Source organism: Lactuca serriola, chromosome 4 (assembly GCF_051521515.1).
Source record: "Lactuca serriola cultivar US96UC23 chromosome 4, Lser_US96UC23_V15, whole genome shotgun sequence".
NCBI classification, from domain to species: domain Eukaryota; kingdom Viridiplantae; phylum Streptophyta; class Magnoliopsida; order Asterales; family Asteraceae; genus Lactuca; species Lactuca serriola.
In genome coordinates, this window is record NC_136411.1 from 15,705,490 (window position 1) to 15,719,693 (window position 14,204).

Below are 14,204 nucleotides of genomic sequence, written 5' to 3' on the forward strand. Positions count from 1 at the left end.
GAGCGTTTTCCCAGGAGTCCCTCCTAGAGAACGGATGACGGCCGATTTCTTGTTGTGGCCTCGCAAGTTCACCAGGGTGATTCGACTCGGAGAACCAAGAACAGAAGATCATGTCACATCAGTTGCACTAGCATATTGTTGTACACTGAAAGGTGCCTCAGGGTTGGGACATAAAAGCTTTGCTATTGAAACGGAAAGGTCAGTGGTTACGTTGATAAAAGGGGAGGGTTGGGTGCGAGCAAGTTTTTGATGCGACCTGGTCACCGAGCGTTTTTGTTCGCTGTTTCTGGCTGTTTCGCTGCACCTGCAAAGTCACAGCAGGGTGGAACTTTCATTCATTCTCTGGGAGGAGGTTCCCGGAAAAACGCTCTGACGATCAAGTCAGTGGATAGACTTGGATATCTTTCTGAGTGAACTGGGAGAGAGCGACTTACTTTCCTAGGTACCAGTGTTGGCTTTTATATTGAGGCTTTCAGCTAGTCCATACGAGATAAGGGCGTCAGATCCAACAGGATCGGACGCGTTGATTGGGTAATCATGCTCCTTGTTCTGTTAGAGCTAATGATTATTTCAGGTGATAATGTGTTGAGCATCCTCCTTATTTTCTGGAGTCGTTACACTTTGTTGTAGAGTAGAAGGCACCCCTGGTGGGTCCAATCTTTCTCCACGGGCACCCTGCTCTTAGGGGCGTTTGCGGGCACGAGGTTCCCTCGGGCATGCTCTGTTAGGCGTGACCTGCCTTGGGGAGTGTTCTCCGGCGCGTTCTAAGCGCGACTCCTAAATCATGCTAATGACACATAATCAATATCGAATTTGGAAATCATCAAATCCCTCATCATGGCATAACATATTGAGATTAGGTTAGGTTTGAATGTCTTTAGCCTTGGCTAGACAAGCAGTCTTTTATTTTCAATAATAAAATCTCCTGACTCAAGAACAATGACAGCCTCTGAAGTCTCACAAGGCTTGTTATTCAAGATTTGGCCTCTAACAACACTTACATAGGAGGTTTCATGTTTCTCAATCTTACAGGGAATTGTATTCGAGCGCTTATCCTTTTTTACTATATGTGGAATTGATGCAAAAAGCTTATAGAAACCAAACCAAACATCAAATAATTTCGTGATCATAAGATCAACATCACGTATTCCTGAGAATCTAACAAATCCGAACCGTATCCCCAAACGAAATTTCTTATTAAAAATAAAAACATCAACAACTTTGCGCAAACGAGCACACATACACCACATATCAGTACGTAACACTGATTCTGGAAAGTTTGTAACATAAAAAGATTAAATATAAGACCTTCCATTATGGTCATCAAGAAAACAAACACTCTTTTTTCTTCTACATTCCATCAATACGACAATCCTTTTTCCACTCATCCCCCTTGTGTCCATCGAGAATTAGAATTAAACATGATTGTGATCAAGAACTTTCCCTCCTATACGATATGGTTCAGTGTGCAAGAATTCCAACGCAGAAAGTATACAATAGAACAATCATATTAGAAGAAGATAGTCGATCAATTAGAAATCGAGGCAATAGAGTTGAAACCCAAGCCTGTCGGTGTTTGGTCCCAGCGTAGAAGAAGGGTCGGGGACGGTGATCGCCAAAGTCAAAATTCCGAAATAGACAAAGAACTTTGAACATTCCGATTAAATATCTCTTATTGTTGTATTTTGTTGATTCCTTACTTACACATTTAATGTATTATTTAATTTAAGAATGCTTTTACTATTGTTGTTTGTTGTGTTCTGTCGATACCTTATTAGTAAGCTTTTTATATATATATATATATATATATATATATATATATATATATATATATATATATATATATATATATATATATTAAAGTTGTGCACCCACGAACAGTAAAGTTTCTAAGGGGTTGGCAGAAATGGTCCCCTATTTACATGCAGGGGCGTAGCCACTTATTACCAAGGTGGGTCCTAAGACCCACCTAATTTTTTAATTTTATATAGTATTTTTATTGAAATAAAAAATAAGAACTATCTTGAAAAAAAATAGGACCTACCTAATACTATTTGACAAAATAAGAAAAAAAATAATAATAATAGAGGACTTATACTTAAATTTCAAAGCAAATGGTTAATACTTTCAAAACTTATCACACACCGAAAATAAAAAGAGAGTTGAAGTTTGATGTTACAAAAATAAATTATGAATGGTTATTAGGAAATTTAAAAAAGAACATAACTACTTTCATACCTTTGTTGTACAAAATAGTTATTGCAAATAAATTCTTATAAAAGAAAAGAAACTCGGTCGATCAAAATAGTTTTTTTTTTGTTGTGAAAATCAAGTTGCAGGGTTAAGTAGACTAGTTTTCCTAGTTTTTAGCTCTTCTATCGGTTCGACAGTGGTTTGACCTGACTCGATTTATCACATATAACGTTGACTCTTTATTTTTTCCCTTTCACTTGACTATGAACCACGTGTTACTCTATTCTAAATTTGACATTGTTTATATATATATATATATATATATATATATATATATATATATATATATATATATATATATATATATATATATATATATATATATATATATATATATATATATTCAAAACGTTTCTTTTGTGGTTTTTTTTTTCATTCTTTATATTCTTACTGAACACGTGTTAGCAATCTACCTTATCGTGCCACAGCTTCTCGATTCCACCACCATTCTTTACTTTTGCTTTCCTTACTTATGCCCACCGTTTTGAATTTGGTCATGGCAACCACTTCTTTCATCGTTACCGGAGCCCCGTTTTGGAAATCGCGGCGGAGGTGGCGCCGGCTAGACCAACGGAGACGCTACGGCTGGCGAACGGTTGGGAATCGTTTTCGAATGGTGCAGTGGAGTCGGACACGGTTCAGTTGTCCCTTCTGTTTCTTATCTCACGACTGCAGCTATGAGATGTTGCTAACCCATCATGACCCACCGATCGGTCTCTTTATCGGTTGGTCATCGACTAAAATCTTTGTTCGGCTTCCCCATCTTCTCTTACCTATTCTGGCTGCTTCCCACCGTCTGTAAATCGATTTCAGCCTCCGATTTCACAACTTTGTTTTGGATTTGATTTTAGGAATGTTTTTAGGATTTTGAAATCACCAGCGTTGGTGGGTAGTGCACAGCTCACCACCTACCTTCTTCCAATTAGATGCTCTTCTGCTGCTCACAGCTTGCTTTTTTGTTTCACAAATTATCGATTTCACATGGTCCAGGTTCGATTTTCCTTTCATTCTATGCTCAATTTGGCTTTTGTTTTTGAAAAATCTGACCTTTGAAGCCCTAATTCGCACTTCAAAACCGATCAAATAATTCTTACTTTGAAATAGGCAGATTTATGCCGCTGCTCCGATGGCGTCGAAGACGGCCATTTGAAGACTAAAGAACGCTAGTTGTCACACATATCTATTTTTATTTGAAGTAGAGGCTTTGGATTGAATATTAGTCTTTTGCTTTCTCATTGGTTGGCATTTCTTTTCTTTATAGGATAAACAAATATCGTCTGATTAGGGAGGAGCAAAGGCGGGAGGCTGAGTCTGAACCCTAATTTGATTCTCCGATTTCAAAGTAATTAGTTCAGTTTGGAGGTCAGAACTTATCTTTGTATTCTTTGCTTTTTGGGTTTTATTTATTAATATTCCCTTTCAGTTTATCACCTGTTTAGGCATAAGTATATGAAATAGAGCTGCTGTTATTGATGGCGACCATCAAAAACTTTAGATGTTTACTAACAAGGAGTTTTAGAGTTTATCACCTGGTTTTATTTATTAATTTCATATGAATATATTCTAATAATGGTGTTCAAAACAGAGTACAACCATTGCATTATTGGATATTTGGAACAAGGATCGTTTTGTATGTCAATAATATTGCTATGATTAAGTAAAATTATCAAAGTGAAATGCTGCAAAAACTTAACTTTCGTTTAATGAAATCTGATCTTTTGTTGCAATTGTTGTCTTGTGAGTAGCCCAACATCTAATAAAAGGAGTTTTGAAGCTGATTAGTATTGAAAGTTTGACAATTTATCATGTGAAAAGCCATTTGCAGGTATGTATTATAAGCAATTTATTGGTTACCCACTTAATATGGTAATAAATAATTGTTTAAACAATTTTTTTGTTCTCTTCTTGCAGTTTAAGGGTGTGTACGGGTGCTTATGATGATGAGATGATAAGAGCATGGGTAGAATGGGACAAAAAAAAATTCAGAAAATGATCATCATTCAGAGTTTTCTGAAAATGTCATTTTTAATTTATTTCTTCATTCTGTTTATGTAGGTGTGGAGATGTCTTTTTTTAATACTTTTTTGATATCATTTATCTGTAAAACATTTTATCTATGACAACACAAAAAAATGGAATAAAAAAGAAACAGGGTTTAGGTGATTTTTTTTTCCGAAATACAAAACAACAATTTTTGGTTTTCAGGTGAAGATATTCTATTTCTGGATCTATCATTGGACCCTGGACTCTTTGAAGGCCCGAAAGGAGTTGAACAGGTGACGCAAACATAATTTATTGATATCTGCTAACAACTTAATCTTAAAATTTGCTATCTCTAATGTTATATTATATTATTATATCTTTTTTTTTCAGGATTCTGTTTTCAGGATTCTGTGGAAGAGAGAACAAACACTAAAATAAAATGAAATGAAAATAACCGGTCTATTAGATTGTTTTCTTAGGCATCCGCGATGTGAAGCCGTTCTCCATGCATAAATAAATCAAAACGTTCTCCTGTTTAGTAAAGTTTCCCACTTGCTTACAATAATTAACCCTGCATCTTAAAAATAACAACCAACGACACAATCCTTATCGCTAGATCACATACATAACAAATAAACAAAAGACTACAACTATGTTCTTAACCGAACATGTAGAGCGGAGTTTCACACCTAGTTTACAATTAAGCTAATAGACCAATATGATAATTGAAGAAAATCAAATTATTTTCATCTAAATGACGTAAATAGCAGTATAAAACATCTTATCATTTTCTGACTTTAACGCCGCCCCCCCCCCCCCCCCCCCCCCCCCAACCAGATCTACTTGAAACAAATATATATATATATATATATATATATATATATATATATATATATATAGAGAGAGAGAGAGAGAGAGAGAGAGAGAGAAAGAGAGATATGTTATAATGTAGATAGATAACTATTGTGAAAATTTCAATGTATCAGAATTATTGTTATTTTAATGGATTCTCACCAATTCATATTTATTTTTGTTCTCATTCATTGTTTTTTATTTATTTTAATTCTTACATAATACGATTCAATAAATATCTTGATAACATTTTGACAGAATGAGAATAACTAAAAAAAAGTGTACAATAACTTTATAGACGATTTAATTAGTGAAAATGCTTAATAATTAAAATAATTATATAAGATTGAACGTATTCATATTATCAAACAATATATTTTCATTGTAATTCTCACAGAATAACATTATCCACATGTCCACACAATAGATGTTAATCTACATTTGAATATATATATATATATTATATATATATATATATATAAATAAATAAAAAATAAATTAAAAAATAAAGAGTTGAATTTTTAGGGGGTGTTTGACTAAGGCCCCGTTTCATACGCATCTTTCCAGGTCCAAAAAGATCTTTTTGGCTGAATGGACCGGAAAGACTGTTTGATTTGCACAAAAGAAAGGGTCTTTTCCGGTAAGATATGTCTTTCCCAGAAAGCCCCAAAATCATGTCTTCCTGGCTGTATGGGTTGGAAAGACAATTATACACCAAACCCCGTCTCTTTCTTTCTTTATTGAATTATTAACTTTTTTAAATAACTTTTTTTAAATTTATTTTTTATTGAATTATTACTTTTTTTCATCATTCAGCACAGTCAATTAGATGTACAATTAAACAACATGGTTTCTTTCCCAGTCAGAAAACTTTTCCAGACAACACTTTACCAGACAGAAACTATCCAACGGGACCTTAGCTTTTTAGAAGCCAAAAGTTTTTTTTGGAAAAGTTACAAAAAGTCAGGTTTTCCTGACTTTTCCAAAAAGTTGATTTTTCTTCTATCCAAAATCCAAAAGTAGATTTTAAAAGTCTTTTGTCAAATATCTTTTACCTTTGATCTTTTCCTAAAAGGAATTTTGGCATCTTAAAAGCTAAGCCAAACACCCCCCTTAGTTCTCAATAAGTTTATATCATTTAAATCGATTTATCACACTAGCTAATTTTAGTAGTTTCCTTAAAACATTAAAAGGCATTTGGTGAAACGGTAGAGTTCACGCATATATATATATATATATATATATATATATATATATATATATATATATATATATATATATATATATATATATATATATATATATATATATAGAGAGAGAGAGAGAGAGAGAGAGAGAAAGAGAGAGAGAGAGAGAGGTGAGATTGGTTGAGAACTCATAGTTTTCCGAGAACCCGAGAACTAAAAGTGGAGCGTTAGATCAAAATTAACTCATTAATCGCATGATCGTCATCTTAAGAATCTCATTTAATGTTTAATTTTTTTGTTATTGGAAATATTAATAAAATGTTCTAAAAATTAACATAATAAATCAAATTTCAGATTTTTTTAAAAAAATTAATATTTTTTACTTTTTTCAGAACATGAATTTAAGAAAAAAATTGAAAAAAAATATTTTTTTAAAAAACTGCAATTTTTTAAAAAAAAACTTTATTTTTTTCCAAAAAACTGTAATTTAAAACAAAATTGCAATTTTTTCTAAAAAACTGCAATTTTTTTTAAAAAAACTACATTTAAAAAAACTGCAACTTTTTTCAAAAAAACTTTATTTTTTTAAAAATTAAATATTTAAAAATCAATAAATTAAAAAAAAAACTAGAATATTTAAAAAAAACTCTAATTTTTTAACCAAAAAAATCAAAGTTTTAGGTGCATATATGCATATTTTTTCAAATGTATATATGCATATTTCTTATACTATAATATTCGTAAGTAAAATCATAAAAAATCTCATTTTTATTAGGCAATCTATAAACATAATAATACAAGAATTTTATTTGATACAAAATAAAATATAAAAACTAAAAAATGCTACAAAGATTCATAGTGTTGTCATTTCTTCATATCAAAATTTTCATATTTTCTTAAATGTATCACTTTTCACATATTCAGTATTTTCCACAAATTCTTCAAAATCTACAATAAAATTAAAAAAAATTGATTAATGCAAAACACTCACAAAAATGCACATGTATATATATCATGTAAGATTCACATGTGATCATATCATTTAAGATTCACATATTGATTAAATAATGTGATATTCACATGTGATTGTATATTTTAAGATTCAAATGTGAAATTGACAAGAAAATTTTTAAAAATATTTAACGAAGAACACACACAAAATGCATGTGTGCATATAGACGTAATTCATATGTGATTCACTTGTGATTTACATGTGAATCACATGTAATTGATATGTGATCTACATGTGATTCATATGTTAATTACATGTGAATCACATGTAATTCATATGTGTTTCACTTTTGATTTATATGTGAATCACATGTGAATTACATGTGAATCACATGTAAGTCATATGTGAATTACATGTTATTTACATATGAATCACATGTAATTCATATGTGTTTCACTCGTGCTTTACATGTGAATCATATGTAATTCATATGTGAATTACATGTGAATCACATGTAATTCATATGTGTTTCACTTGTGATTTCCATGTGAATCACATCTGATTCATATGTGAATTACATGTGAATCACATGTAATTCATATGTGTTTCACTTGTGATTTCCATGTGAATCACATCTGATTCATATGTAAATTACATGTGAATCACATGTAATTCATGTGAATTACATATGAATCACATGTGTTTCGCTCGTGATTTACATGCGAATCATATGTGATTCATATGTGAATTACATGTGATTTACATGTGATTCATATGTGAATTACATGTAATTTACATGTGAATCACATGTAATTCCTATGTGATTCATGTGTGATTTACATATAAGCTAAACTTGAGTGCTTTTAAAGATGATCAAACAAGTAACTTACTGTGCTCACAGGGAAACGAGATGACAGTTTCAACAAAGCACTCAAACACATAGCTCTGGTAGTAAGATCTTATGTGTGGTATTTGATTGCAAGTTCAACAACATCATTTTTAGTTACGTGTTCATAAAAACTCAAAAATTAACAAATATATCATATGCATAATATGTCAATTGTCATAAGAAATACATAAGGAAAACTAACAGTTATAACAATCAAACACATCAACAACATCATTTTTAGTTACCTGTTCATAAAAACTCAAAAATTAACAAATATATCATATGCATAATATGTCAATTGTCATAAGAAAGACAAAAAGAAAACTAACAGTTATAATAATCAAACACACCAACAACATCATTTTCAGTTACCTGTTCATAAAAACTCAAAAATTAACAAATATATCATATGCATAATATGTCAATTGTCATAAGATGACTTATTTTAATGAAAATTTTAGAAAATTAAATCAAGGCATTTCCGCATTGCTGATGAAATCCATAAAACTAATGAATTCTAGGAATTAAAAGTTAGACAAACGTCCAATACTTAGAAATCTAAACATTGAGAAAAATTGTTGGCATTAATTTCTTCAGGCATTAGAAGAAGTAATAAGCCAGCAAAAAAATTTCATGGCCTGAATGTGATACAACATATTAGCATCATTAAGGAATTTCATTACATTTCACATAATCTATAAGAATATCTAAAAAAAATATACAATATTAGTTGTCAAATGAGTTGAATGTTGACCTGGCAGTAACCAACATACGGGTTATGGAGAGAATATACTGTGAGTAAACATCTCAAAGCATTTCTACCACCTTCATCTAGAGTAGGGTGACCTGGAAAAGTCTAAGGCAAATCCTGTTAAAACAAAACAGTATATCTGATCTGATTAGGAATTGTACAAAAAAACTAGGATTAATGTATCAAGACACTAACCCTTTAACATATTTGATGAATATCATGAAGATTTATCCAGTCATACAACAATACTATAAAAAAACAATAACTCAAATTTCAGCCACTTTAGGTAGAATGATATAGTTAGTACCTGTGTGATGGCTTTATTGATAATGAGTTCAACGAAATTTCCGATGTTGACTTGGACAGAATCCTAAATTGGAATTGGTTCATCATTCATGAAGTCAAAAGTGAAGTTAACATTTAATATTTCTCATTGAGGCATTTCATCGAACATGTTAAGTGTAAACAAATATCTATATTTTCAATAACACATGTATCTATTTTTATACCTACAATTGACTAAACTTGTTCAACTTAACAACTAGGCAAAAACAATTCATAAAGGTCAAACAAAGGTAACGAGTCAACAATAGAAATAGATGATACTTAAATTTTAATCGACAATGGATCATCTTCTTCGTTCAGGTCTTCAATCCACAGTGGAGGCCGAGATGAAGTCGGCGATTAGGGTGTACTCCGGGGAACGAATTGATGGAGGATAAAACGATTCAAAATCAAAGCATTTTCACTGGAGTTTTTTCTATGAAGAACGTGATATCAAGGAGTTCAGCAACAATGAAACTTCGATCGTTGGGGGATTTCATATTTCATATAGATTGATGATCGATGATGATAGTTTGATCGATTGGGATCTGGAAATCAACGATAAATGAGGTTCTTCGTTTATCTTCACCGTATTCGTGTGAGTAGTAGCAATTTCAAAAATTGAAAGCATGGAATTGGATGAAGGATTGGAGGCAATTCGACGGAGGTGAGTCGTTGGAGGATGGATCGTAGGTTTGAGTGAGAGAGGAAAACAAGGAGAAGAGAGAGAGAGAGAGAGAGAGAGAGAGAGAGAGAGAGAGAGATGAAAATTTATTTTATCAGATATTAGATTTAAGAAATCATTTGATTATACTTTTATTCCTATAATACCCCTGACTGAATTAATTAAGATACCCCTCCTTCTTTTTTTGTCTACTTATTTACAAAAACGCCACTTTGCATCTCAACCCTTTCTTTTTTTGATCCAACGTACCACCTTTAGTTGTTGTGTATGAATCAACTCCCTTTAAAAAATAGTTTGAACAATATTATGATGTAAATATCAATTTGGACCGAATCATATTAACTACTATGTTAATATGTCGAATGTTATTGATGATTATGTAAAATAATTGACTTAAGATTAGATAAATATGATTAATTACTAAAATTATTAACATATAGACTAAATTGCAAAATCAAAAAGTTTTGGACTAAACAACTCGTCTAAAATAAGAAATTTGTTGCAACTTAGTTCAATTTGTTTTATTTTTTTAAAACAATTTTTGTTATCCCCTCCCCTCTTTATCTTTCTCTACATTAACTACACTGTATGTTCGTCGTTACCGTACCTCCGGCTCCGATGAAGACGGTGACTTGCCGGAAAAGGAAAGAAACAAAGCAAGGTTCTTCACATCGTGATGAAGATCGCCACGAACAGATCGTCGTTGGAACTCCCCTTCTTGTCGAAAAATCCTAGTCGTTAGACTCCCTTTCACATATTGACTTTATGTTACATCCCCACCTTCATCGGAGGCATCAAAAACCCCACATGTTTTCAATGCCACCTATGCCAACTATCAAGCCAGAGATCTGATAGAGCAACGACTTCGACGACAGTAGCAGAGAAGACCGATGGCGACGACGATAGGGTTTTCATCGAAAAGCGGCCGGACGAAGCTAGGTTTTGCAAACCCTAAACCGGTGAGATGAGAGCTAGGTAACGGTTGAAAAACCCTACTAGTTGGCTTTGTCAAAGATCAAGATGGAGAAAAAGGACGACGATGACGAAGGTGGCTCTCGTGGACAAGAAGGACTTATTTTTTAATGCCCACAAGACATTCATTTAAATTGTACTTATAAATTCATGATGAGATTTGAACACTTAACTCCTTAAGAAAGAAGAGACTACATTTTCGAACAACTTGATATTAGACCAAAATCTTTTTTGGTACATATAGTCATGTATATAATAAACTATTCAATAACATTTTTGTCAGTTTTATAATTTTATTTTTATACTTGTATTTTTAAAATATAAAAAGAAAAAGGTGTAAGGTCGACTTGAGGGGTGGGGTGTCATTGTCTTCAAGATGTTGACAAAATCAACAATGAAGGCAAAAGAGAAATGGGCTGTACAAGTGGTCTTATCTTTTTGTTTATTTCATTATTACCACATTGCTTTATTAATTTAAATTCGATTTTCGGATTCGGAATATATATATATATATATATATATATATATATATATATATATATATATATATATATATATATATATATATATATATATATATATATATATGAAAAAGTTCAATACAGAACCATAATTATTGGTTTTTCAAGGAACCAAATCTTTTTTTCAATTTCTAAAGTATATTCTTTATCGAAAAAAAATCTAAAAATATCTAAATTCATATATTAACATTGTGAATGTGAAAAATATTTTTCGGATTCACCGTGTGAATCTGGATTCACGTTGTGAATTTTCAAAAATTCACATTGTGAATTTGATGTAAAAAAAATCGAATTTTATATCATTGGAAAAATGATAAAAAGTTATGAATTTCTGTATTTTAGTTTTTTTTTTTGATAAAAAATAAATCTAAAAGTTGAAAAAAAGATTGGTTCCTTGGTTAATTATGGTTCTCTATTAAACTCACACACACTATATATATATATATATATATATATATATATATATATATATATATATATATATATATATATATATATTCTAAAATATATATTAAATGTTTCTTACGTAAAATTTTTATTTTAGGTTAACTAAAATCAAGTTTTATCGCACAAGTTATCATGTGCCATATCGTGATCATGGGATGTTTAAGATTACTTTTTGAGCTTAAAAGTCTTTTTGTAAAAGTTTTTTTTGAGTTTAACTTATGAAGAAATAAAAATCAAAAGTTGTTTTTAAAAGTGTTCGGGTTGTATTTCTTGATTTTTGAATATAATTTATCTTTAAAAGGATAAAAGTCATAAAAAATTCACACTTTCTTGAATTTTAAAAAGTCATATTTTTTTTTTATTTACAAAAGTTATTTTAAAAAGAACTTTTGTATCTTCCAAATATATTTTTTTAACTTTTTAAAAAAATTCAAAACAAAAAATCATTTCAAAAGTAATCACAAACACCCTCCGTATACATGGAGGACAAAACACATAATATAACATTTTCATTTAGGTGTAGGGTATTCATCTCCAATTGGTTGTTTAATCCATTTGTCACGTTAATTATATATATATATATATATATATATATATATATATATATATATATATATATATATATATATATATATATATATATATATATATATATAATTTTTTCTAATCTACAACGTATATTTATATTTCCAACACACACCAATCTATTTGTCATCTCATTATTATTAATATAAGTAAATTAAAAATTTAAAAATAAAATACACATACATATTTTAATTAAAAAAAATACTACAAATAAAAAATACACAATAATTAAAAAAACACAATAATAAAAGACAACATAACATTTTAAAACTCTAAACCATATATTTGTTGCAATTTATCTATTACGTTCAAAGTTATATGCAGAACTCATCCTGTCAAATGATTATGTCAAATGATCATACAGGTTTAGATAAAAATACATATCTTGAGTCTTTATCTCATGCTCTAATAGTTGAGCTTTTCTATACTTTATTTTCTCGAAAAATACGTAATTTTATTTTTATCTAGGTACCGTTTTCTCTCTTCTACCTTTGTTCTATTGACAGTGTTCATGTTTATTAATGTGATTTTCAGAAAAATTGGTGTTAATAGGACGTGCATAATAATTTCAATAATTACAATTAATAATTGAATATCTATTTACTAAAAAATATTTTGTTAAAATCTATTAATGTTTTTCAATTTATTATAAAAGAAATCAGAGTAGTTTAGATATATATTAGATTTACCAATAAAAAAACCTTTATATTTAAAATTTTATTTTGACAGATTTGCCGTTGAGAAAAACCTTTATATTTAAAATTTTATTTTGAGGCAATAATTTATTCTTAATTTAAATTCAATAACTACGAAACATTTTAGTTGCATAAATTTTGGATCCTTATTCAAGTATAACTAGAAACTTGCCCGCTGCGTGTTGCGGTGACGTCCATCCGTTTTATAAGTTCAATTTTTGACGATTGTATTGTTAAAAATTAGGTATGATTGTATTTGTTGGTAGATAAATATATAAGGTTGGTACAACTAAATAACCCTAATTTATTTAGTGGTATGAAAACGTATAATATGTGATAAAGTCTTACATACAAAACATGCATAAAAATAAACATGAAAACGTACACCAAATTTACGTCGAAATGTAAAGAAATTGAATTTATACTGAAACGTTCATAAAAATAAGTAAGTAATAACTTAATGAATGAAATTTCAAATAATAAAAAATATATTATATGTGACCGATACATGTGTAGAAAGCGGAATTCAAAATAAGCATGAAAACCTAAATAAGCAGGTAAGTTTTTTTTTATAAAAAAAATAAACAAATTAAAGAACGGAAATTCTAAATATACAGCGAAACGTTGATCACCTCGAATTTATATCGATACATACGTAAAAATGTGCACGTAAAAGAGTAGTTTTTTTTACAAGGAATCAACAAAATAGTTTAGAAAATTGAGCGTATGAAGGTAATAATTTACAAAATTCAAGATAAAATGGGCAAAATTGATATTTTAAAAATAAAAAGATGAAAAAAAATCATAAAGTAAAAAAAGATAGATAAATAGAAAATGTAATTTAAGAAAGCAAAGGAGTAGAAATTAAATTATAGGTGAGCATAGTCTTTTGAGACAATAACAAATCCAGTAAAATTTCTAATTATTTTTCACTTAATAACCAACATTTGTGAACCTAAACTCATTTATTCGGATACCAAGTTCATTTTTTTGAATGATGGTGAACTACAAAGATGTAGAGAATTTGTAGATTGTAACAAGTTAGATATATCTAACCTAGAGAGTAATTAATGGAGAAGAATCGGATGATGAATTTAAGCTTATGTAT

The 14,204-nt window shown here is 29.9% G+C and overlaps 1 long non-coding RNA gene across 6 annotated transcripts; it reads left to right on the forward strand.

Annotated features, from left to right (window-relative positions):
• Positions 1 to 2,665: 2,665 nt before the first annotated feature.
• Positions 2,666 to 4,779, forward strand: LOC145101075 (uncharacterized). 6 transcript variants are annotated; one of them, XR_013705444.1, is made up of 6 exons: positions 2,666 to 3,243; positions 3,362 to 3,615; positions 3,999 to 4,078; positions 4,165 to 4,308; positions 4,459 to 4,529; positions 4,627 to 4,779. It is a non-coding gene; the product is annotated as an uncharacterized LOC145101075 (long non-coding RNA). The 6 variants fall into 6 exon arrangements; XR_013705446.1 differs by having other exon boundaries at positions 4,641 to 4,779; XR_013705445.1 differs by having other exon boundaries at positions 4,165 to 4,304.
• Positions 4,780 to 14,204: the final 9,425 nt, after the last annotated feature.